Here is a 26,603-nt window from a genome sequence, read left to right on the forward strand (position 1 = left end):
ATCAGTGATGACACCAGGTGTTCGCGAAAAGGGTAAGCATGTCTTGCCCTACCGGTAGCACCCGCCATTCATACAATTTGTATAAAAATATAAGTGTTTGTTGCCTGACGTCGTACAGCAGTACACCTGTCATGAAGACAATGAACTGTAACAGCAGACATGCGATTATACCACTGCCTGCCTAAAGATGCCAATTAGGCTACATTAATTAATATAGCATGCAGCTGATAGAAATACTTTAGAGTGCAATTAGTAAGTGAAAATGAATATGTTCCCTTAAAACTGTTGAGTCAGGCTAGAGAAAAGAATCAAATCTGTATTAGATTCGAAGTTTAAAATGATGTAAACTTGGTATCTTGCGAAATTTAAAAGTATATTGGGGAATATATAAACAAATCTTTTGTGCTTATTTGTAACAGAATCTGTGTTTGCAAGAATCCACGGCAGTAACGGCTGTTGACCGGTTCTCGTTGCTTTGTGTGTCATAATAACTTTTACTTTTGAGTATACAATATCAGAACCATGATGAATAGCTGTAAGACATATTTTCTTTCTCACTCGTGTCTCAGCAGGTCTTTGGACCAATCTCAATTAAAATCAGATCCTAGTTCTCGCTATCGCTAAACAATATCTGAAGACATCCCATTACGGGTCACGTCAGAACGACCCTTCATCCGACCAATCAAAGCGTCGCTTACCAGATCATGAAAGTGACAGTCGGAATGTGTTTTCTAATCATGCGACCTTCAAAACGTTAACACGGTGTATTCCGAACGACAGTTACGGCCAATACGACTGGTTCCGTCAAAATCATCGTCTGTCTCTCGCTTCCGCGGGATAAACATTTAAACGGAAGAGGCGTTTCGCAGTACGTGGGAAGCACTGCCATACAATCTCAACCATATATTAGACATTCCGGAAAGGCTGTTTGTTCAGTTTTCAAAATTTTAATCGAGAACTTTGTCAACACATTTTGCAAGCGTAGTCTAAAATGGAAGTCGCCAGGTTGAAACGAGAGTCGTAAAGCTCGAGAAAGCTGCTTTCTGATTGGCTGATGCCGACTTCTTGTCAGTCATTTCAGTGGTCGGTAAAAGTTCGCGAAAGGTGGTTCTGACGTGACCCGTATAAAATGTGTCATTTTCAGTGGGCCAGAAGCTTTACATAATTTCTGGTATAGTATACTTTGGTAAATTATCAGTATCGAATCCATTTACAAGGGTTACGTCACATCAGTGCTTTTGTTGATTGGTGGGTCTACAAACATAAAGCCCACAGTATCCATGAGTGAGTATAGTTCTTGATATCGCTTTGAAACGTTTAGCTAAGCCAGACAGAGACCCAACTAAATCAGACACTGGCCTCATGTTTTTGTATTTGAAATTTGCAAACAAGGGAATTGATGCCTTAAATATAAGTAACATTCTCAGACAAAAAACAGCTTACCAAAATGTCCAACAATATTTCAAATTTCATTAACCACCAACAATTTCATTTTCCTATACGAACACAATTTCATACAGGTTGTTCAATTGTAGAAACTTGTTTGTGATTGGTTACTGAATTTCCATGTACCTCTCTGACAGATAAGGTATTCACTTCATATACCACGCTGGGATAAGTCGAACATCGTACACATGCTTACACAATGATATGATCATAGTGTTTCGAACTGAACACCTTCAAATGGCAGTTAAGCGAACTCAACCGAGCATATCTGATTGCAGTGCATCTCTGTATGTCTTTACGTTGTCTGGAAGCTGTCAAGATCTCCACGAAACTGTTATCTAGGCATACTGATTAAGACACTGTAGAAAAACGGACGAAAATTATGCCTGTGAGATAAACCCGTGTCACGCGGGCTCTCGGTGTATAAGGTGTGATGAGTCCTGTGTTCGAGTCTATGTACTTCTCCCGGGACTGGGTACACGGGGCCCATCATGTCCCCCTCGAGACCGGTAAACAACTTATAATGTCCCTGCCGTCATAGTGCTTGAATATGACTAAAGGCGGCCTTAAGCAACACTCATTCACACGACAAAAGCTTTGGGGTTCATTTAATCGGAATTCCCTTGATTTGAATTCCTGAACCCTCTATCCCATCAGCTGAAATATCTTGAAGCCGATCTCCAAGTAAATGGCATTTGTTTGTAACAGATATCTACAATAAACGTGTTGTAAAGTTAATGATTCTGATTTCAACATGTGCCCACAGTATCGACACATTAAAGCTACAACACGACAATTCGCATATCCACTGACATTTCGTTCATAGTTACAGCACACATTTCACGCAAGATTTTTTTAAATTGCAGTTTTTTATCTCTGCCGAAATAAAAGGTAAATAACTTACTGACCACATAATCTGTTTTGTTTCGTTCAAATATAATCACAAACGTATGCTTGTCGTTGAAAGGAAAGTCTTCAGACAGTTTCGATCGTTTCTTTCCATCAACAAAGAAAATTCGGCACTTCGTACTCTTTGGCGTGTCCTTGATGTATCTCCATTCCATGTACACAATGATACCTTTGTCCTTTTAGAATGAAATGGACCATCTGGACAAGCGTGACATAATAAATGGCATTATTTAAAAAGAATAACGGCAATCATATTTCAAATATACCACTCAACATTTGCTAAGGACCAATCCCTTTGAATAAAGATAACTATTTTGATTGGTGAATAGTGTATGTTTTGGGTGATGAAATTCCTTCGCTGCAGGGACCTGCCGATTTTGACCCATGGTCTGTCATACCCTTGCTAGTAGAAAATGTCAACGACCTACGCCAATTTATGATGAGCTTAGGTGAAATGGTGTTTAAGGTCACGTTCGGGGGGCACGGGGGGCCCAGTCGTCTAAGGCGCCGCGATTCGCTGTGCAGAGTTGCGTCCCTTGGGCACGCCAGAAACATATGATTGTGGGTTCGAATCCCGGTTCGCCCCAATTATGTTTCTAGGTTGGTCAGCACCATACACGTGCTCGTGGGTTTCACCGAAGTGGTAAACGTCTAAGACCTGCATCACTTCGGGCTTTCCTCCCACATTAAGCTGACACGCCGCAATATAACTGGAATACTGTTAAAAGCGGCATTAAACCCAACTCACTCACTCACTTTAAGGTCACGTTCAAGTTTATTGTACTTATATAGCGACCTTGCATATGTGTTGCTGCTTGTACTAGTCCGACTTGTGTCGGTTTGAGAATACTAAGCCACTGAGATACCATGACGCAGATCAACATGGATACCATATAGACAGTGTTCTGACTCTTAGCCAAATAGACCTTGTTTTATACAAGAACCATCTGTTAACGTCTTTTGGTATGACGCTGCCTGGGATCGAGCACACGACATTCCTCTTTTTCCGGGCAGGCGTTGTATCCAGTAGACCACGGAGACCAATTTAGTAACGTCGTCACATAACTGATATATTGTTAAACGGCGTTCAGCTCAACCCACTTACCAATTCCAGGTCCTGGAGGCAGATTATTTGGACATTTGTGTTTCCGATATCGGTATCTTTGGTATAAATGCCCTTGCATGTAGCACCAAAAATGTATTAATCATCCAAGTAAGGTTTGATAATCAATAGTATTTACAAGAGCAAAATCGGCGTAGAACTATTAAAACCTTACTTTGTAGGATACATCAGTTGCAGATGTACCGTGACGCTCCTTCCAGTGGAGTGGGCGAGAGTAAGTTTGTTTATTCAACGATGCTACAAATGTTATGAATACTTACAACAAAACGACACATTTCAGATTCAAAGATAGAAGAAAACATATCAAATCGGATTTATTTCCTGATGCATGACCATACAAGAGAAAACCCTCGGCCACTATACGTTGGGGATACATACAATACTAAAGACGTGTATACAATGAGAAGAGGACACTCATCACTGCTGCATGCACCAGGTCGGTTTCGTGCTCTTGTATAGGTAAAGACACATGACTGCTGCAATGTTTGAGGCATCACTAACCCTTACAAATTTCCTTGTGTTATGTCAGTCCACTATGCGTTTTCTTACTGTGTCAGTCCATAATGAAACGCATGGTGTTCTTGTACGCTGTAATAATGATCACAAAAAACTTCAAACATTTGCTAAAACGAAAAATATTTACTATATACTTCAAAGACAGGCTTCCTCCTCGACACCGGACAACTGTATCAGATCATTTTCTCATCTCGTCGCATTTCATAACTTTGTTGTGACCACCGAGAGTGAATGTTAATAAACATGCGTACTCCGCTCTTATTTCATTTCCGGTGATACGCACGTGTCTCTCAGCATTGTTCACTTGAGGGATGTTTTCACAACCTGTGATCACTTTAATGAAAGCATAGCAAGTGTACCGAAGATATCTTTGCTCAGAAACAAATGATCAGACAACTATGCATGGCGAAGTTGTGTGTCAATGGCTAAAGTGTTACTTGTAGACGTTTCTATGGAACACGCACACGCACACGCACACGCATACGCACACGCACACGCACACGCACACGCACACGCACACACTGAGGGAATTCCGACAGTGTTTCGTTCCAAGAGAAAAGCCGATAATAACCTATTCACGCTTGGTCAACTGATGTTATGGTGATCCGCATACCAGCATATAATTAGGTATGTCAACTGTTCCACTGCGTCATACTTTCTGTTGTCACAGACATGTACCTGTCTCACAAACTTACTGGGAAGTCTTTAATTTGGTGATACCTCGTTTGAAGATGCTTCACAAATTCAAGGGTACCTATAAATGTTAAATGATACTGTATATACACTGCCGGGCAAAAGAAAGTATACACATACGTTTGATGGTCACTATAAGTGAAGGGCGGTCGGGTAGCCTAGTGGTTAAAGCGTTCGCTCGTCACGCCGAAGACCCGGGTTCGATTCCCGACATGGGTACAATGTGTGAAGCCCATTTCTGGTGTCCCCCGCCGTGATATTGCTGGAATATTGCTAAAAGCGGCGTAAAACCTCACTCACACACACACTATAAGTGAAACAAACAAGAAATGGTTATTCGATGGTGATGTATTTGACACGGGTATCATAGTTGTATTTTGGAGCTTACGTTTCGGCGACAAGTTTTGTTGTTTTCATCCAAGTAAGGTTTGATAACGTTTGTGCTTGTTTTGGTGCGATCCAGTTTCCAAGTGTATACTTTCTTTTGTCCGTCAGTTTAGTTATGTGCAGTTCAGGGAATCATGTTAAGGATTTACAAATATGTCCTGCCCTTTGCGATTCGTCAATTTTACCATGGTTATGTTACAACGTCTATCCTCCAGATCAATATGAATATGAATATTATAGCGATTATATCGCAGGTCAGCTGGTCAGCTGGCATTGCCTCTTTGAACCCTCTGTACCAAGAAGTCGCAGAAGCACCCGCACTGGCAATAATACTAACATCATGGACATTCTGTCTCAAGTAAAAGAAATGTGTACATCTTTATATATACATAAATACATTACTTATTATTTTGTTTCCTGTTATATTTCCCATATTATTGATACAAGAGATGTACATCAGCAGGTTATACGGTCATCCATATATATGTTCATACTCAGCAGATTTTAATATGGTAACATTATTCAAATTTAATGTCACTAAGGGACCACCATTTGATATTTGGGATTTTATCAAAAAAACATTGTCTCAGAAAATTCTTTGAAAACATTATGATGCTTCAGACTGTTGAAGAAACAATTGTCTGCCACAAAAAATACATTGTTGCAAGTGTTTGTAACATCAGATTGCAGATAGTACAGTACACAGTATGGTATCACTCTTTTCTCTGACGTTAACAACGTGTGTAAAAAGTTTCAGATATATAAATATCAACACGAGTACAATGTGTGAAGCCCATTTTTCGCCGTGATATTGCTAAAAGCGGCGTAAAACCATACTCACTCACTCACTTACTTGTCCCATTGATTGACTCTCCGTTCATGACTAATACCTTATCCATTGTGTTTACACTCAAAACACGAAATGTCTTTAAATCCTAAACATATCCTGAATCCATGGTGAGGATCTTAGTGGATAATTTGAAAAAAAGGCGAGCTTTCTATATGTTTTTAGCGTTTATTAGGGACATAGAAGCTTGGGAGGTAACTTAAAAAAGTTTCGGGGTCTATGGTAGTAATCAGACATACTTCCAACTTTCATTTCCTGTGTGACAGAAATATTATGTAATACAACATTTTAAGAACCTCGGTGTACGAACCTGCATGACCTGAATTTGTAGTCATTCACAACTGTGTTATGGGTCTTATCTTATTAATGTTTTACTTAAAGCTCAAAGGCATGCACTTTATTTATACATATTAAGGTTATTAGGACAATACACAATGATATACACCTCTGCAACCCACTTAGCTTCGTCACCATTGACGTCAATCCAATGATCGACATACATGTACGTTGACTTTTTAATTTTTTTATTTGTTGCATTTCATATTGTTTTTGCAAAACAGAAAAAAACAATGTCTTCCATGTTACCAAAAAAGTGTATGGCATGATGACCAATATTTATTAGAATCGCTAATCCATTAACCCCTGTTCCAGTTCATATTGTTTGTGGGGAGACCTGACATTCGTGTTGTAATGCACAGGGCGGGCACAATGGTTACTCGCTTCTCCTTTTCTGGCAGGTTCCCCTATTCTCGCGGGAAAAAACTATTATCGTATTAACAGAAGAAGTGCCCTCTAGCTGTTGTTTACGATGGCGATTTCACAACAAGGGATTCAAATAGGTCGGGAGTAAACGTTTTGATTTGACTCGTGATGGATGACATGATTTCCCCCTCTCGTTAGTTCGCTGTTACTGTTTTCTTTAATGTTCCCAAGCATGGTATACCAAAAGCATTGTAACTTCATTGTATGGTTTAACATGCAGTCATGCAGTGTGTAAAAGTATCCGCACCCACAGTATACTTACATCCGAATATAACGAATTAACTGGAGTGGTAGATAAACAGGAGGTCAGAAACGAGAGACACGTAGATGTATGCGTTTTAACATAAATCTAATTTTACATTTGGCTTAACTGTAATTACAATCGAATATGAACGGAGGATGTAGTCATCTCAGTGGGTTATATATTAATACACGTGCAACCATTATCGTAATAATTACTCAGTTGGATAGCATGGTTATTCATTTACATGAGGAATTAACTCAGTGTATGTAATGTGGCAATTCATCGGTCTTCAACGCATATGCAATAATTTAAATTAAAGTGAATATAATTGGTTTTGCAAAATAATATAGACCAATAAAACATGTGAATAGGACAAACTACTCTTGCACGGCAGTATTTCTATGAAACAATCATTATGTTGACATTAATAACCACGAGATTGTACTACTTAAAAGAAATAATCTCCTAACAGAAGACTTCTAATTACATTGGAGCTTTCCGTGAAATATCTCAGCAGAAAGAATCAAAAGGCAATGTATGCTCTCAGTCATTTGCTGGCATTTTCTGTCACTTGTATTAATTATCAAAGACAATTAAAACAGGTCATATACTTGCAATTACACAACGGCGTCATAGACATGAAGTTTGTAAGTGTTCCTGCTTTGTGATGGGTGATAAAGCGTTGACTTTATTGTGCATATTACTATGAAATTAAGTAAGGACGAATAATGATATCTGCAAAGTTTCGACCAGCCAGAAACTATTCTCACCACGTGTGTTATTAACACGCGGAGTCTTACCTGAAGCATATATGCGGTATACCAGCGCTGCACGGACACGATGACATTGCCACACTCTCTAGCTTGTTTTGGTCTACTTGCATTAGCCATGAACCGAGAGTCAATCAATGGGAGAAGTAAGTATTTTTCATGAGCTTTAGTGTCATATTCAAAGTATTACATGCTGACATTAAGGGATATCAATGGTGAATCCAAGTCACCAACACAGAATAGCATTTCCCATGTTTATTAAACCTTAAACATGTTAACGTAAACATATAATGTATATATGTAAAATTGATGATGATACATGTAAGTAGAAAGTCAAACTCTTTTACAGAAAAAACAGATTGATGTCATCTATGCATTTATTCAACATTTGGACATTTGATTCATTTATTTTATTTTATTTTATTTTATTCATTGTGGTTCCTGCATATACTTGAAACACTAATGTTGATTAATTTCACAGAATGTTTGATACTAGATACTCGTGTTCTTTTTATATGTAGAACATGTTTAAGGCCAGACTAGCTCCCAATTGACTAAGTAAAGGTACTCTGAAAGTAGTCTCGAACACACACACACACACACACACACACACACACACACACACACACACACACACACACACACACACACACACACACACACACACACACAATTCTTTGTGGATAATTTGAAAAAAAGGCGAGCTTTCTATGTTTTTAGCGTTCATTAGGGACATAGACGCTTGCGAGGTAACTTAAGAAATTGCTTCGCTAGTTTTTTTATTTATACGAATAGGAAATGTTTCGACAGGTTAAGGTGTATAAGATTATAATATTACGTATATTCAACTACACTGAGGAGTAACATTATCATTGGCCTACTACATCTATTATGAAAGTAATTTCGAACACACACACATGTACTACAAGAACAGTGTTGTTCAAACAAGCCAGATTTTTAGCTGAGTAGAGATGGTAATAGATATGACTGTATAAACTTTATTTTCTTTCAGAGGTCAATGCAATTCACATTAGACTAAGTAAAACTGGACAACAGGTTGATGAGACTGAAGGACCATCTCGACTCAGGATGAAAGACAGCTAAGCAGTACCATGCTGGTCACTTTATCTAATTAGGACAAACGCTTTCTCTGAATTTGATTGGATGTAAAAGTATTGCCAAAACCATTGTTATAAGTTTTTCTGTGTCATTTTATAAATACAGTAAATACGGTTATAACGATTTCAGAGGGACCACTTATTTTAGTTCGTTATAACAGTAGTAGTATACATGTATATATATGGACACGTTTATCTCATATCACAGGTGAACCAGGTAACAGTCGTGCTCACTCGTGCTTCACTTTCTGATCAACAGACCGTATCATTTCATGATTTTACTGTTGGCACAATGGGACTGTAGGTACTTTGGGAAGACACCTCGCAAACTTTAAGCAGTCAATATTGAAGATTACCTCCTTCCAAAAGGTGGAAATGTGACATCTTTATATGCAGTAAACCTAAAATATGTCATACTCGTGTTGATGTTTATATATCTGAAACTTTTACACACGTTGTTAACGTCAAAGAAAAGAGTGATACCATACTGTATACTGTACTTTCTGCAATCTGATGTTACAAACACTTGCAACAATGTAATTTTTGTGGCAGACAATTATTTCTTCAACAGTCTGAAGCATCATCATGTTTTCAAAGAATTTTCTGAGACAATTTTTTTTCTCGATAAAATCCCAAATATCAAATGGTGGTCCCTTAGTGATATTTATTTTGAATAATGTTACCATATTAAAATCTGCATGAACATATATATGCATGTATAACCTGCCGATGTTCATCTCTTGTATCAATGATATGGAAATAAAACACGAAAAAAAGAAATAATAAGAAATTTACTTATGTATATTTAAAGATGTACACATTTCTTTTACTTGAGACAGAGTGTCCATGTTAGTATTATTGCCAGTGCGGGTGCTTCTGCGACTTCTTGGTACAGAGGGGCCTAAGTGGCAATGCCAGCTGACCTGCGGTTTTCAAAGTGTGACGTATTCCCATTTATTCTTGGAGTGTGAGTTGACGCTTGGGGCAGACAACTTTGGAGATGATCCAGCTCACCATAACACGATAAACTGTGAAGGTTGCGTGTCCGCACACAGACACACACACTATGAATATATTAATATATATATATATATATATGTGTGTGTGTGTGGGAGCGCGCTTACGTATGCATGAATGTAAATATTGGAGTCTGAACCAGGCAAATGAACAATGATACGTGCCGTCGGGCATGACCAACACGTAATTAGGCTGACTTATAAAGAAAGATGGACTTAAGAATATAACGCTTACTCAAATTACTTATTACTTTCAAATATCACCGTACTTGAGTGAAATCGCAATAATATTCATATTCATATTGATCTGGAGGATAGACGTTGTAACATAACCATGGTAAATTGACGAATCGCAAAGGGCAGGACATATTTGTTTACAAAGGTAAATCCTTTACATGTTTCCCTGATCTGCACACAACTAAACTGACGGACAAATGAAAGTATACACTTGGAAACTGGATCGCACCAAAACAAGCACAAACGTTATCAAACCTTACTTGGATGAAAACAACAAAACTTGTCGCCGAAACTTAAGCTCCAAAATACAACTATGATACCCGTTTCAAATACATCACCATCGAATAACCGTTTCTTGTTTGTTTCACTTATAGTGACCATCAAACATATGTGTATACTTTCTTTTGCCCGGCAGTGTATATACAGTATCATTTAACATTTATAGGTACCCTTGAATTTGTGCAACATCTTCAAACGAGGTATCACCAAATTAAAGACTTCCCAGTAAGTTTGTGAGACAGGTACAAGTCTGTGACAACAGAAAGTATGACGCAGTGGAACAGTTGACATACCTAATTATATGCTGGTATGCGGATCACCATAACATCAGTTGACCAAGCGTGAATAGGTTATTATCGGCTTCTCTCTTGGAACGAAACACTGTCTGAATTCCCTCACCAAACTTGATGCATGTCGTTTAACGCCACAGTCACCAATGGTCAAGCTTGTTGGACCAGAAACACCGCTGACTGAGGTTGAGCACCGATCCACAACAACGATAGGGTGCGTGTGTGTTTGTGTGTTTGTGTGTGTGTGTGTGTGTGTGTGCGTGTGCGTGTGCGTGTGCGTGTGCGTGTACCATAGAAACGTCTACAACTAACACTTTAGGCATTGACACACAACTTCGCCATGCATAGTTGTCTGATCATTTGTTTCTGAGCAAAGATATCTTCGGTACACTTACTACGCTTTCATTTAAGAGATCACTGGTTATTCTTCCCCGCCCTTAAGGCGGGGAAGTATACGGGAAACGTTAATTTTGTAGCATGTATGTCGACATGTTGGTTTATTTGAAATTTCAAGCCCCGCATTTACGGAAACAAAACTTACAAATCATGTGCGTGGAATGTTGATGCTGTTCTTTTCCAGCAATAAGAGATACTTCAAAATCGTCTTTATGTAGTTAATTGATGCATCTGACCGTTTCTGGTCATTAGCTGACATTATTAAACCATTCATGTGTAATCCGATGTCCTTTTTCCCTCAAGGACTAATTTTCTGATTTTCACGGTGTATACAAAAGAAGAACTGTGCTCCGGAGATCGTAAATAACAGCATAATAAAAAATATTTTCTGAATATGCTTATTCATGAACAACGACGACATCTCAATTTAAATGTAATATGGCTGAATTCCACATTCTACTTACCACACTTTTGATTGTTTGGATGCTCATGTTCACTGGAAATATTTGGAATAGTTATATTCCGTATTTTGAATTAATCCAGTCCCCCGTGATTTTTTTAATCAGTGCACCGCACATAGCCACATGTGAAACGTTTGGTAGCAAAGTCAAAGCAAAATCGGAGTAGTGTGTCGGCGAATTTGCATCAAGGCTGTAGTATTTTTCAACCGTTTAATGGAATTCAATGTACAGCCGTAGCTCTGGTCACTCATATATTTTGTGTCCCATGGCTCAAATCTATTTGCGTCTGTACCGTGTTCCACTGACCTCGATAATCTGTTGGATGAAGGCACAGCTCTCTACAGTCACATAGTTAACACCGAAGGCTTTGAGGGGTATTTAGGTCATAATCAGTTCCCAGCAGTCACCACCCCAAACGATATTGTCTACATAACAGATCAGTTTTATGGCTCCGCCACAGGTGCTCCAAATATTGAAGCAGGGAAAACAAATTTCATAGAATCATTTCAAAAAGCAATATTGATATCCCCGTCACTTTTGGTAACTTTTAATGATGTCTCCATTGCAATTTTTACGGATTTTGATTCGTATGCATTATTTGACTCTCATCAACGGAATGATTTGGGTCAGATTGATCCGAATGGACAAGCGGTTTTACTTCTGTTTAGTAGTATGGATGAATTGTTATGTTACATCTTAACAGTATATCAGGCGACTATGCTTGTCGTAAGAGGCGACAAACGGGATCGGATGGCCAGGCTTTGGTTGATGCATGGCATCGATCCCAATTGCGTGGATCGATGCTCATGATATAAGGCACTGGATTGTCTGGTCCAGACTCGATTATTTACAGAACGCCGTCATATAGCTGGGATATTGCTGTGTGCGGCGTTAAACGACAAACCAATCAATCATCATCAAATGAACTCAAACCAGTCATTGTTACAAGTAAACCACATTCCACAACAGTTACTGACACTGGATAAAAAAAAATTACATAGAAAAAATACCAAGTAACTCAACTCATCATGATCACAATTACTATTCTTTGAAAGAAAGAAATACGAAAAAGAAACTGACCAAAAAACGTAAAACAAGAGACGAGGAATCTCCGTTATTGATTAGTCCCGGTATTGAAATGTTCTCCAACTACGCGATAATATTTTGAGTTGTGACCAATAGACCTTATCTAGTATGACTTTTTTGCCATATGGAGCCCTTAGTATTTTCATTTACATTATTTTTGATACTATTTTGATACTATTTCCACATGTTTACATTTGTGCCAGAAATTGCTTCCATTTCCTTCGATCTACTTTTTAAATAAAGACCCAGGTTAGAATAGGTCTTCAGCAACCTATGCTTGCCGTAAGAGGCGACGAAGAGGATTGGTTAGTCAGGCTCGAAAATTTGGTCGATGCAAAAAATCATATTCCATTTGCGTAGCTCGATGCTCTTGGTGTCAATCACTGGATGATCTGGTCCAGACTGGATTATTTACAGACCGCCGTCATATGGCTGAAATACTGCTGAGTGCGGCTTTAAACAAGAAACTATTTTTAAATATACCTTCCCTATACAAATGTATCAACTGTATTGCCCCATACTCAAAATAATAATATTTCTTCCACAACAGCGTTGTGTTATTTGTGGTTAATATAATTATGCTCCTTAATGCCTTTCAGTAACATCATAATTATGCGTTTGTGAGGCATCACATATGGCGGGGAACTTTGATGCTTTGCATCAATGTTTTCTTGTGAAAACATCCCGCAAGTGAACAATGCTGAGAGACACGTGCGTATCACCGGAAATGAAATAAGAGCGGAGTACGCATGTTTATTAACATTCACTCTCGGTGGTCACAACAAAGTTATGAAATGCGACGAGATGAGAAAATGATCTGATACAGTTGTCCGGTGTCGAGGAGGAAGACTGTCTTTGAAGTATATAGTAAGTATTTTTCGTTTAAGCAAATGTTTGAAGTTTTTTGTGATCATTATTACAGCGTACAAGAACACCATGCGTTTCTTTATGGACTGACACACTAAGAAAGCGCATAGCGGACTGACATAACACAAAAAAACACATTTGTAAGGGTTAATGAGGCCTCCAACATTGCAGCAGTCATGTTTCTTTACCTGGACAAGAGCACCAAACCGACCTGGTGCATGCAGCAGTGATGAGTGTCCTCTTCTCATTGTATACACGTCTTCAGTATTGTATGTATCCCCAACGAATAGTTGCTGAGGGATTTCTCTTGTATGTTCATGCATCAGGAAATAAGTCCGATTTGATATGTTTTCTTTTATCTTTGAATTTGAAATATGTCGTTTTGTTGTAAGTATTCATAACATTTGTAGTATCGTTGAATAAACAAACTTCCTCTCGCCTACTCCACTGGAAGGAGCGTCACGGTACATCTGCAACTTATGCATCCTACAAAGTAAGGTTTTAATAGTTCTACGCCGATTTTGCTCTTGTGAATACTATTGATTAATACATTCTTGGTGCTACATGCAAGGGTATTTATTTTAAAGATATCGATATCCATTTCATTCTATAAGGACAAGGGTATCATTGGGTACATGGAATGGAGATACATCAAGGACACGCCAAAGAGTACGAAGTGCCGAATTTTCTTTGTTGATGGGAAGAAACGATCGAAACTGTCTGAAGAATTTCCTTTCAACGACAAGCAGACGTTTGCGATTATATTTAAACGAAACAAAACAGATTATGTGGTCAGTAAGTTATTTACCTTTTATTTCGGCAGAGATAAAAAAATGCAATTTAAAAAATCGTGCGTGAAATGTGTGCTGTAACTATGAACGAAATGTCAGTGGATATGCGTTAAAGCGTTTATGTGTCGATACTGTGTTACAGCCAGGCACATGTTACAGCCAGAATCATTAACTTGACAACACGTTTATTGCAGATATCTGTTGAAAACAAGCGACATTTACTTGGAGATCGGCTTCAATACATTTCAGCTGATGGGATAGAGGGTTCAGGAATTCAAATCAAGGGAATTCCGATTAAATGAACCCCAAAGCTTTTGTCGTGTAAGTGAGTGTTGCTTAAGGCCGCCTTTTGTAATATTCAAGCACAATGACGGCAGGGACATTATAAGTTGTTTACCGGTCTCGAGCGGGACATGATGGGCCCCGTGTACCCAGTCCCGGGAGAAGTACATAGACGCGAACACAGGGCTCATCACACCATATACACCGAGAGCCCGCGTGACAACGGATTTATCTCACAGGCATAATTTTCGTCCGTTTTATCTACAGTGTCTTAATTAGTATGCATAGATAACAGTTTCACGGAGATCTTGATAGCTCGCAGACAACGTAAAAATGTCCAGAGATGCATTGCAATCAGATATGCTCGATCCAAAGAAAAACATCGAAATATAACTTTTCCTAAAATTCTTCACCAAATTTGGGTACATTATCTTGTGAACATTAAAACCGGAAACAGTTGAATATGCTTGATAAAAGACCACCACGGTATATCTTGTGTAATTATTTTGAATACACCTTCGATTGTACGATTCCGACTATATCACGAGAATGTGTTTATGAATCACTATCAAATAGTGTTGGTACCAGGTGTTCGCGGAAAGGTGAGTGTATCCTGCCCTACTGGTGGCACGCTTCACAAATACGTGCAAAGGTAAGTCGAACATATTTTTTTGTCACTGATGCGTCAAATTTGGAATTGTCCTCCACATGTCTACCATAAAACTTTTTGGAAGCTTTACTGAGGCTTTGAATGTTGTAACCTTAATCACAGAATTGAGTAAGCGTTGTAAGACGCTCTTTGAAATCTTGTAGGAAACAGCATGCCGATTGTACCACAAAAGTTGCGAAATGTAGACACCAAAGACCGGAGCTGCTGGAATATTGCTCGACATGAAGGGAAAGTTGACAACTGGAAAGTTGAAGTCATCCATTGTTGAGAGTGTTTTGTGACACTGAATCTTTATGCATAGATCTAACTATGAAACAGATGCGGCGGTCTTACTGGTGTCCTTTGTTTCTAGTTCAGGTGGGTAAATCGCTGAAAGGGAATTATCTATTTGATTGTTATTGAATGATATCAGATCATCGATATAGCTTAAGCTTAAGTTAAACTTCTTGACCAAATTACCTTGTTTTGACTTTGCCAATCCGAACAGAGATTCCGATTCATATGCACAAAGAAACAGATCTGCAAGAAGGGGAATTGGTGCCCATGGGGATGTCTATTTCTTGCCTGAATGTTTTACCCCCAAATTTTACGTAGATGTTATTAATGAGGAAGTCCAACATTTCACATATTTCTTCTTCAGTAAACTCCAGATGGCATTTGCATTCATTTTGTATGAACTGTCCTGAACCTCTGAATATAGATACTTAACTGTATCTGTGGTCACCACGTTTTGTAACAAGAGCCCCGGGGATGAAGGAATGAAGTTTTCCCTTAAGTTTGTCATGTGGGATCATGTTTTAACAGAATGGAAGTTGGTTCTTTTCTGTGATTGTAAAAAGTCAAGCAAATCCTTGGATTTTTTGAGAATCGACAGGGTATTAATTCTTCTTGTCTCAGATACATTCTGTGAATATTAAGAAAGTCGTTCCTTTGTTGTATTAAGGATTATGGCTAGTCTTTCAGACAGGGATTTGGTGGTACATTTGCTGGACCCAGCATCTTATCTCTCTTTGTACGGGTTGTTATGTAACTTTGGAACCCTGTACAAAAGATCTATGAACAAGTCTTCAGATTTTAGAGTCAAGTCAAAAGTTGATAGTACTGATACATGGTTATGGCAGATTTCTTACTCAGTTTACATACTGGCCTTATATGTGGCATTATTTGATATATCATTTATACCCAGTTCTTTGGTCAAACAATTAATGTTGTGATGCTTCCACATAATGGTCATGTAATTTGAGGCCTTGTCAGTAGGAAAACCTACAAACTGTTCAGCCAGACTTGTATGACAGTTGGCTGGGACAGAATGGGTTTACCCAAATTCCGTTTTCTCTTTTTAAGTTTGTGCATTCTACCAATGAGAACATCATGCACTGACTTAACCCACTCTGAAAGACATTCAACAGGTTCCTCTTCTCTTTTGGCCGATTCTTTGGCATATTCTTCGACAGGATCAATAATGATTTTAACGTAGTATTCTCTGTTGGTAGGAGATTGCTCGCGGTATTTTGGTCAATATTTGAATAACTGACGAAGGTTCTTATTGTCAACGATAGAGAAGTCACCTGTGATTATATGACCTACAGGTTGATAGCAGTATGATGAATCTTGGCATCCACAAGTAGTGGAATTTACATCATGAGCTGCTAAGTCCACGTCTGCAACACGTTTCTACAGTTGAACAACCTGTGTGGAACTGTGTTCGTATAGGAAAATGAAATTGTTGGTGGTTCCTGAAATTTGAAATATTGTGGAACATTTTGGGAAACTGTTTTTGTCTGAGAATGTTACTTACATACTGAGTCAAATTAAAAACTTCCCATTTTTAAAAGTCATCCCATATATGATATACAACGGACAAATGTATCAGAGAAGGTACTTTTTAATCATTAATGTCCAAAGAAGGATTTTAATTAACGGTGGTAACCTTAATTTGTTCCAAGCATCTACGGTATTCGGTAATAACATCAACAGTTTAAATCATAAGTCCCAAGCACGAGAATCTGATGGCACACAAGTTCAGTAGCGTGTATGGCCACCATGTGCGTTGACAACTGCCACACAACGCCTCCGTATGGACCTTGTGATGCTTGTGAACACATGATTGGGAAGACGACGCCATTGTTGCTGCAAAATGGTGCCCAGATCTTGCAAATTCTGTGGTTGTTCTGGAGAGTGCGCAGACTTCTGCCATTAGCATCCCAGAGGTGTTCGATGGGATTGAGGTCGGGAGACCTTGACGGCCAGTCCATGACGTTGACTCCTGCATTCTGAAGGAAATTCCTTGTCAAAATTGCTGTGTGGGGTCGGGCATTGTCGTGTTGGAAGATCAAACCGGGTCCATGTGCTGCCATAAAAGTTCTTGTGCCAGTACCTGTTCCGGTAAGCAGCAGCGTTACGATTGCCACGGATGACAAGAAGCCTGGAACGTGCATTGCCACAGAAAGCACCCCACACCATCAGCAAATCGAGGATTAAACCGGGATTCATCATTGAAGACGACTTGATCCCAATTCCTCTGAGTCCATCGTAAGTGTCGATTTTGATCGATTCACAAGCACAAAAACGGGTGTTATCTGAAGACAATACGTGGCCATTACTGTTTAAATACACAATAATGGCCCACAATGATAACTGGTCAAAATGTTAAAATTTTAGGATTGTGAAGTTTTTAATTTGGTTCAGGAATATATTTAAGGCATCAATTCCCTTGTTTGCAAATTTCAAATTCAAGAACATGCAGCCATTGTCCGATTTAGTTGGGTCTGTTTCTGGCTTAGCTAAATGTTTCAAAGCGATATCAAGAACTATACTCTCTCATGGATACTGTGGGCTCTTTATGTTTGTAGACCCACCCATCAGCAAAAGCCTTTGTAAAGTGATTCGATACCAGCTAATATAAAGCTTCTGGTACCAAATGAACAAAATGTTCAAACGCATTGAACGGTAATCAGTTATATTGCAACCTGTTAGTTGGACGTTGGTAGAACACCGAAAGTGATGTATGCATCGCCCAGGCATGGCCAAGATTACCGAGGCGAATCTTGGATTCTAACCTACGATCAAATTCCAGTCACAATTAAAGTGCGTAGCTGTGGCGCCTTGACCACAGGGTATACAGATCCATTCAACAATTTGAAAAAACAAATATCGATATTTTACAACAATTTCAACCTCACTTAACATAAAGGTATTGTGGGGTCGACCTGAAACGGGTGAGGTTGCTAAACTTAGGGAACATATGCATATGTAAAGAATCATATTTGGCCCACTGAAAATGACACATTTTAAAGCTATGGAAAAGTTTAGGATTTCGTAATGGACAATATTTTATATGTTCATATGCCTAACAGTTTCCATCAGTTGCTTACAAGTTTTGGCCACGCGGGGAATATATGCACTTGGGACAATATGTGTATCTACATCTTACTAGAAAATCAATTTGGTCCAAAGGCCAATCTCATTAAAATCAGATCTAAGTTCTCGCTGCCGCAAAACTAGGATCTGTAGACATCCCATTACGGGTCACGTCAGAATGGCCTTTCGCGGACTTTGACCGACCAGTGAAACGACTAACAAGAAGTCGACAATCAGAAAGCAGCTTTCTCGATCGAGCTTTACGACACTCGTTTCAACCTGGCGACTTCCATTTCTGACTACGCTTGAAAAATATGTTGACACAGTTAACGTTCTCGAATAAAATTTTGAAAACTGAACAAACAACCATTCCGGAATGTCTAATATATGGTTGAGATTGTATGGCAGTGCTTCCCACGTACTGCGAAACGCCACTTCCGTTCAAATGTTTATCCCGCGGAAGCGAGAGATAGACAATGATTTAGACGGAATCAGTCGTACGGGCCGAAACTGTCGTTTTGGAGGTCGCATGATTAGAAAACACATTCCGACTGTCACTTTCATGATCTGGTAAGCGACACTTTGACTGGTCGGATGAAGGGTCGTTCTGACGTGACCCGTAATGGGATGTCCTCAGATATTTTTTAGCGATAGGGAGAACTAAGGTCTGATTTAAATGAGATTGGTCCAAAGTCCTGCTCATGTAAAATATTAGAAAGCACTTCCCTACAAACCCCTACGTTAAGGCATTTTGTGTAGTTTCATAATAGGTCCAAGACAAGCAAGGGTTGAAAAGAACAAAGTCCTTTCTCATTCATATGAAGACATTTGATGACTTCCACAACTAAACAGTATGACAAGGGTCATTATCATATCTCGTCCTTGATGTATTGTCAGAGACACTAGTATGTTTTACAGCCAACCATCATGGCTTTGATGTTGTATTCTCAAAAGTAAAAGTTATTATGACACACAAAGCAACGAGAACCTGTCAACAACCGTTACTGCCGTGGATTCTAGCAAACACAGATTCTATTACAAATAAGAAGTTACAATATCACACTACCAATGCTTTCTTAATGAAAATACATAAATGACCTTCAAAGCTGCTTTGACATTTGATACAACAACGATATATGCCAGGTGTACCGAGGTCACCCAAAAGTTTATACAGTAGAGTCCCCGCTGTGAGTTTCATCTAATTCCATTCACTAATACTCTGTGGTGTATTTTTACGCTCAGTTCAGACAGAGTGATCTAAAACCTTCAACGTCAGCCAATAATATGTCACAAATCATCCACAGGGGTATATAGGTTCGATCCTTACACGATAGCGTGGGTAATTGTTAATGATACCAACCATTAAATCTTGTCGATGCCGTCGTGATAACTGAAGCATTGCTGCTTCTGGCGTCAAACCACAAACAAGTAACAAGAAACCAAGCATGAACATGATTATGTTAAAAACCGGATTTGTAAGCTGGTTACATGGAACAATCAATACAGACATTATATAGAACGCTGTTAGCATCAATTGTTGTGATGCTGTCATAGTTACGTTGCAGGCTAGTGAGGAATCAATATTCACACTGCAATGCGTTTCTGTGGAACTGTTATACCGCAGAATATTATTTGAGTAGTATTTCTGCATTCTAATGATGTGCTTTAAGGAGAAGATCCTTTCCTGGTGGTACGCCACGCGTTTTCCATAGCAGGTAAGATGGACATGTACTGTCCAAGAAGTTATTTCATATCATGTCAGACAATGTAAATTCTTTTTCATAGCATTTACATAGACAACCAGCTACAATATGACTTAAATTTGACATATTACTACTTCGTCTTTTCTGCGATTCCGACTATATGAAAAGTGTGTGTCTAGACCCCTGAAGATCCGGGGTAGAATAGATCTTCATTAACCCATGTTTGGCGTAAAATGCGACTATGCTTGAAACGCATTGTCATCGCATCCCAACTGCGTGGATCGTGGATATTTCAGAATCCATTGTCTAGAAATGCTTTTCTAACCTTACTTTAGTGCACATTTCATCATCCTACTCTGTGTCATACCCATCAGATGCAGAGTCGGAATCACTGTCACAATCACTAGTATCTGAATCTATGTCCGATTCTACAGAGCAGTTTGCTCTGGTATCACTCAGATGTTCAGGCAGTGCTGGCTGTGAATACCGTATTGGCAAGTAAGCATTTCTGGACAATGGATTCTGAAATATGCTTCGTTATTGGCCAAGGATACTGTGACTTTGCTGAAGCATTACAATTCTTCGTGCAGCCAACCATTTTCGATTTTCAAGGTGAAGGTAACCCTTTTCACTTTTAAAAGTTGCTTGGTTGAATTTGTCATGTCAGAAAACATATTATTAGACACTAAAATCATGACTATCGGACAGTGTTAACTGTGTTTGTGAATTTCACCGACTGCCAAAAGTGTGTTGACCTTTCAACGTTTTTTGCCATAGCTCCCCCATTTAAGGTCGGAAGTATAACAAACTATATATTTCTGGATTCCTTATGACTGGACGAGTAATTTGATATGCATACCAACACAATTTTGAATTTTGACACCTGTTTGACCTTTGTTGACCCTTCCCATAAAATGCCCGGGATTTTCACCCCAGCAGCCCAAGTCAAAATTGTTCAGTATACATCAAGAAACTCAAAAACACTTTCAAACCTTTGTTTTCTTGATTTGGTCACGGGGCCTACAGGTTGGTCCTTGACTAATATGAATCACTATCGATTAGCAATGATAGCAGCTGTAGAGGTGACGAGGTGCGCGTATCCTGTACCACCAGTGACACCCGTCACAAAGACAAAATCTTGCAAAGTCAAGTCACGAATTTACCTGAACAGACACGGCAATGGTGTTAAAAGATATCAACATTGCACAACAGGCGGTGAGTATTCGCCGATCGAAGTAATAGTCTCACGCCTCACTAACTCTTCTCAGAAAACCTCAGTCCCGCCTGGTGGGACGGTTCTTGGAATAACGTTCCATACACGGGCTTGTTCAGTATATCACAATGACGAACAGGTCGTATAAGTTGACAGTCATTCTCTGTATAAAACTGTCAAGTCGGGTGTAGATTTCCCGCACTATACAGTATTTCTGGGCGAATGATCCCGGTTAGGTGGATCAACGTAGCGCAATGCATCTGAACATTGTAATATAAAATACCTGAATAAACCTAATTATGTTCATACCTCGATCATTGAACATAGAATCAAAGGAGCGGTCACTTTTTCACAAAGAAATATGACAAATGTTGTTGTTTTTTCTGATGATCTACTTTCTATAGCACAAAAGACTTGTTTATGTATTCCCCAATATACTTTTAAATTTCGAAAGATACCAAGTTAGTTGTTGGTGGCAGCGCTTCAGAACCGAAAGTGGTTCTGCGCATGCGCGAAGAGGGCATTGTGGTAATGCGTGCGCATCCAAGATGGCGATACCTCCGGCTCCAGTGGCGCATGCGCATCGAAGATGGTGGGAGGAGAGAAGTTGGGAAGGCGGCAAGGCGGTAGGGCGGATTGTTTTTCGGTTTGGTGGGTGGGGGGTTGGGTCGGTGGTGAAGAGGGTCGTCAAAGCAAGGATGAAAGCGTTCTCTCGGGAGAGATGGATGGCCCTGAAAAAGGCCGTTGGAAAACAAACTGGAAACTGGAAAAGGTAGGAATCTGTAGGAAAACTGGAAAAACAGTGGAGCAGAATGTGCCATGCGGTAGTCACTTTGCCCAGATGATCTATCTTCTTCATCCTCCACCTCCTCCTCCTCCTCCTTGGACTGATGACGTCGTCGGCGCTTTGAGGGGTGCTTTCTTGAGGGGCTTCTGTCCCGTTTATTTTGCCTAGACGTGGTGTGACGTCCGCATGGAGTTGTGCGATGCATTCTTTTAGGGCACGGACATCGATATGCATGGCTTCTATGAGATGAAGCACTTATGTCACTTGTGTCACTTTTGTCGACATGGGCGGCGCTGCTGAAGTCTTCTTTCGAATGGGTTCTCGGCAATCTGCAGCGAAATGGCCCAAGACTTGGCAGTTGTAACATGGGCCCTGGGGAGTCTTCTTTCGACTGGGTTCTGGACAGTCTGCAGCGAAATGACCCACGACTTTACAGTTGTAAAATGGGCCCTGGGGAGTCATCTGCTTATCTTCGGACAGACATAGTGGCTGTGACCTTGAGTGTGGCACTCGGTACATGTCATTTCAGGGCAGTACAGGTAACTGTGACTGTCGGTCTGGCACTTCATACAGTTTTATCGAGAATACAGGGTTGATTTTATAGAATGCAGTGTTAGGTTTCGCTCTTGATTTTTATAGGAGATGGACTGATACCCTGTTTCCTGATTGGTCCAAAACGCAGCGCACCGATTGGTTTGTTCCGGTGCCTGGGCTGCACCTCATTTTTCCAAAACGGACCGACCCTTGTGTTTCTTTTCCATGGGAAATGGATTTTACCATGGGAGAGAAAGCACAACCTTGGTTCGACCAATCAGAGCCCAGAACGGTCTGAGCGAGCCCTCTGATAGGTCCACAAACCAGGCTTCTGATTGGTCAGATCCTGTTTTTTCTTGGGTGTACATGTTGATCCTGTAATTTCTCCCTGGGTTGGGCAAGCTGATTTCCCCATCCTAAAAAGACAATACAACACTTATTTTTGTTCCACTTTTTAATCCCCCCGCTCACATGAACCAACACAACAAAACAAAAAGCCACAGGATGAGGGGTGTCCCCGTAATTTTTGTGAATATGAACTTTTTTCTTTTTTTACCACTATGGTGTGAACGTCTGTACATTCCTAAAACTCAGTGAACAGGAAACTTTGTCACTAGGAGTGAACAAGACACTCTCTTCTCTTCGAGGCTTCTTTGGACAACGAACGTCTGTATTTTTCGTTCACTTCTCAATCAGGACAAAACACACACAAGTGTTCTCAGGGGACTTTGGCGTGCTTCAGATGTTCTTTCGAGGGCTTGTCTGTGGCTTCCCATTGGCAGAATATCACTCCGCAGCAATAACAGATAACACAGTCACTTCGTCCTTGATAAAAATAACCAGCCTTGGCCATGTCATAAGGGGTCGGGGTCACCTGTTTAGGCCACGTTTGAAAATACCTGAGACGTTCTTGAAATGAATCATAGTCAGGATGAGGAGGATGACTCAAGGTGTAAGAAGGAGAAGGTCCCTCCAGAATGTCACTGAGTCGCCATGTGTCGTCCATAAAGAGTGTGTGTTTTCTCGTTTGTTCTCTCGTATTTTCAGACACCGACTCGGTATCTGGGACATCTCGGGATGATGGCATGGCATTCATAGACCATCTTTGCCCCATGATGACTGTGGCTCAACTGAAGGAAGGTGTGGGGGTTCGCCTGCTTTTATGAAAGTCTCTACATCTCAGGTTCGGCACATACACGATGGGCATCTCGGATCTCGAAAACAGGCGGGCACGTATGCTATGGTCAAAGAACAGGTAAGTGTAAGGCTCTCGGGTGGTGTCTTCATAGGCTTCACGCAGTTAAAGAACTTTGCCCGGAAACAACTAGCAAGCCAGACTGTCGATCTGTGATGCATCTCTCGGATTTTTAAAGAGGACCATGTAGTGAGCATTCAGACTAATGATAAGATGTTGCGGCGATTTCCCAAACAAGTTCTGAGTGAGATACAGCACGGATGTGTTTCAGTGATGACTTTTCTTGGTGAACCATCGCAGCACTTCCGTTTCTTCTTCTTTCGTATTGTCCCCCAGCAAATCATCGATGACCAGCCAATGCGGGCCACCCCTTTTTCAGGCAAGGCACGATCCGCTTCTTTCATGCTGTGCACCAACTCAAGAGCGGCCCCTAAGCGGTCTGACATCTCTTCTAGCTCATGATGGAGCGGTTGCCATTCACTGTACACCCACACGAGGCGATGGGGTTACGTGTCGAACACCTCGGGGCGATGCATCTGCTCCTTACTTGATTTCACAAAGGAACTTTTTCCTGATCCCGTGGGTCCCGCAATGAACATCGTAAAAGGGTGACGTAGGGTCAAAGGCGAGGTCATGACCTCTTCTTCATCATCACCACGTGACACCATCCTGTGTTTGGGCTGACTGACACACGGCAGCGGTGGTGGTGGTGGCAGTGGTGGCGGTGATGTCACTGGTCACATGGACGTGTTTTTATGACGAAGTAAGGCATCTCTTCTAGAAAATGTCTTCCCACAGTTTGAACACGACCTGTGTACTGGGATGACTGACACCAGGCAACTGATCTTTCAAGCAAGGCCAGTGGCTTTTATCTTTTTTTTTCTTTTTTTCTTCTTAACTTTCACAACGAGCATGTGCATAGACATGACGGACAGGGGAGGTCATGACCTCTTCATCATCATCATTATTATCATTATCATCACGTGACGTCATATGTGGACTCCATGACGTCTTGCATGTCACTGACGATGTGATAAAACTCTATCCTGTGTACTGGGATGACTGACACCAGGCAGCTGATCTCTCAAGCATGGCCTTTCTCTTTTATCTTTTTTTTTCTTTATTTTTTCTTTACTTTTACAACGAGCATGTGTACAGACATGACAGACAGACAGACAACGTAGACGACATCTCAACTCAGCCTCTACCCTCAGTTCGGCCTCTTCGGCCCTTGCCTGATCCTAGCCTTTCGGGATCTGCTACGTGTACTAAAGTCACAACCATGGTGGCATCAATGTTAAGGGCTTTGTTGGACTGTTGGACTTTTTCCATGGCATTCAAGATATCTAGGCCATGGAGATCTTCAAAGCAACGAAAGGGAACCGTATGGGAGTGTTCAAAGCGGGGTGGTTGATACCTAGACCAATACGTTCCCCCTTCTGGCCTGACATCTGTTTATAGAAGTCCTCGATCACCCCATCAAATAAAGACGGTAGTTCTATTGTAACGCGGTCCGGTGGTACGGTTTTCAAGTAGTCTGGGTTGAATGTCAAACGACAAGTATGGTTAGCAGTCCTTAACCGTCTTGATCGTGTCGTGTCTTTCCTCTCCAAACGATACGCATATTTCTGCTTGCTCGTCATGATGGCGATGAGTGCCTGATGAACGTCATCATCATCATCACATTGGAGATTTAACATGCGCTTTCCGACTCATAGCGTATTTCGCACACGGGGTTGCACTTATACTTTTGGGGGAAAAAAGCGTTATGAATAAATAAAGAGGTGCAACCCAAAACTTATAAACTTTACAGCCCTAATCTAATAAAGCTAAGGGGTGTGGGGTTTGGCTGGATGGGAGTGGATGATAAAGGAAAATATAATTATATGAAAAAAATGGGGAGTAGTGGGAAGGCTCTCCTCGATCTCCATGACGGAGACAGGTGTTGTCTTCTATACCCTTGGAGGCCTAGCCTTCTGAATTCCAGTTGACTCCAGTTGCACAGCCTTTGCCGCTGTGCAAAGACTGCCGCTGGGGGATGGAGACAGAAGCATTGCCACCCTTTCCTCCATGGCAATGCGACAAGTGTCAAGGCTGCCTGCCTTTGTATGCTCTAGGGGCAAAGGCACGTGATGGAACATTCCAGTGCAGGGAATTGTAACACCATCCTGAAGGACACGTACATGAGGCGTTTAACCCACACTTCCGTTTTCCTGTCTGCTGCTGTTGCTATTGCTGCTGGTGTTGTGGATGATTCAGTCTGTTTCCGCTTCCTGTTTCCAACAATTTGTGAAACGCAGGGCACCTAGATGGCATACATAGATGGCAGCAATTTCCGCTCCGACGATCCTTGTCGTGTCAATAAGATTGGACATGATGTTGCTTCTTGGACAGCGCCACAAAAGTTTTCTTCTTCTTCAAACGGCCGTTTTCAGGGCCACCCATCTCTCCCGAAAGAACGCTTTCATCCTTGCTTTGACGACCCTCTTCACCATCCACCCATCCACCCACCCACCAAACCAAAGTACCCTCCACCCTATAGCTACCGCCTTCCGAACTTCTCTCCTCCCACCATCTTGGAGGCGCCGTGCCACTATCTTGGATGGGGAAATGGCCCCTCG

General features: G+C 40.6%; 1 protein-coding gene across 2 annotated transcripts in view; it reads left to right on the plus strand.

Annotated features, from left to right (window-relative positions):
* Positions 1-20,133: 20,133 nt before the first annotated feature.
* Positions 20,134-26,603, plus strand: part of LOC124150830 (transient receptor potential cation channel subfamily M member-like 2) — a 62,480-nt gene continuing 56,010 nt past the window's right edge. For both annotated transcript variants that reach the window (XM_048392322.1, XM_046522933.2), the window contains exon 1: positions 20,134-20,265. The gene's annotated coding sequence lies outside the window, so the exon portion shown is untranslated. The remainder of the gene's footprint in view (positions 20,266-26,603) is intronic.

Source organism: Haliotis rufescens, unplaced genomic scaffold (genome assembly GCF_023055435.1).
Source record: "Haliotis rufescens isolate VD_foot unplaced genomic scaffold, xgHalRufe1.0.p SCAF_11, whole genome shotgun sequence".
NCBI classification, from domain to species: domain Eukaryota; kingdom Metazoa; phylum Mollusca; class Gastropoda; order Lepetellida; family Haliotidae; genus Haliotis; species Haliotis rufescens.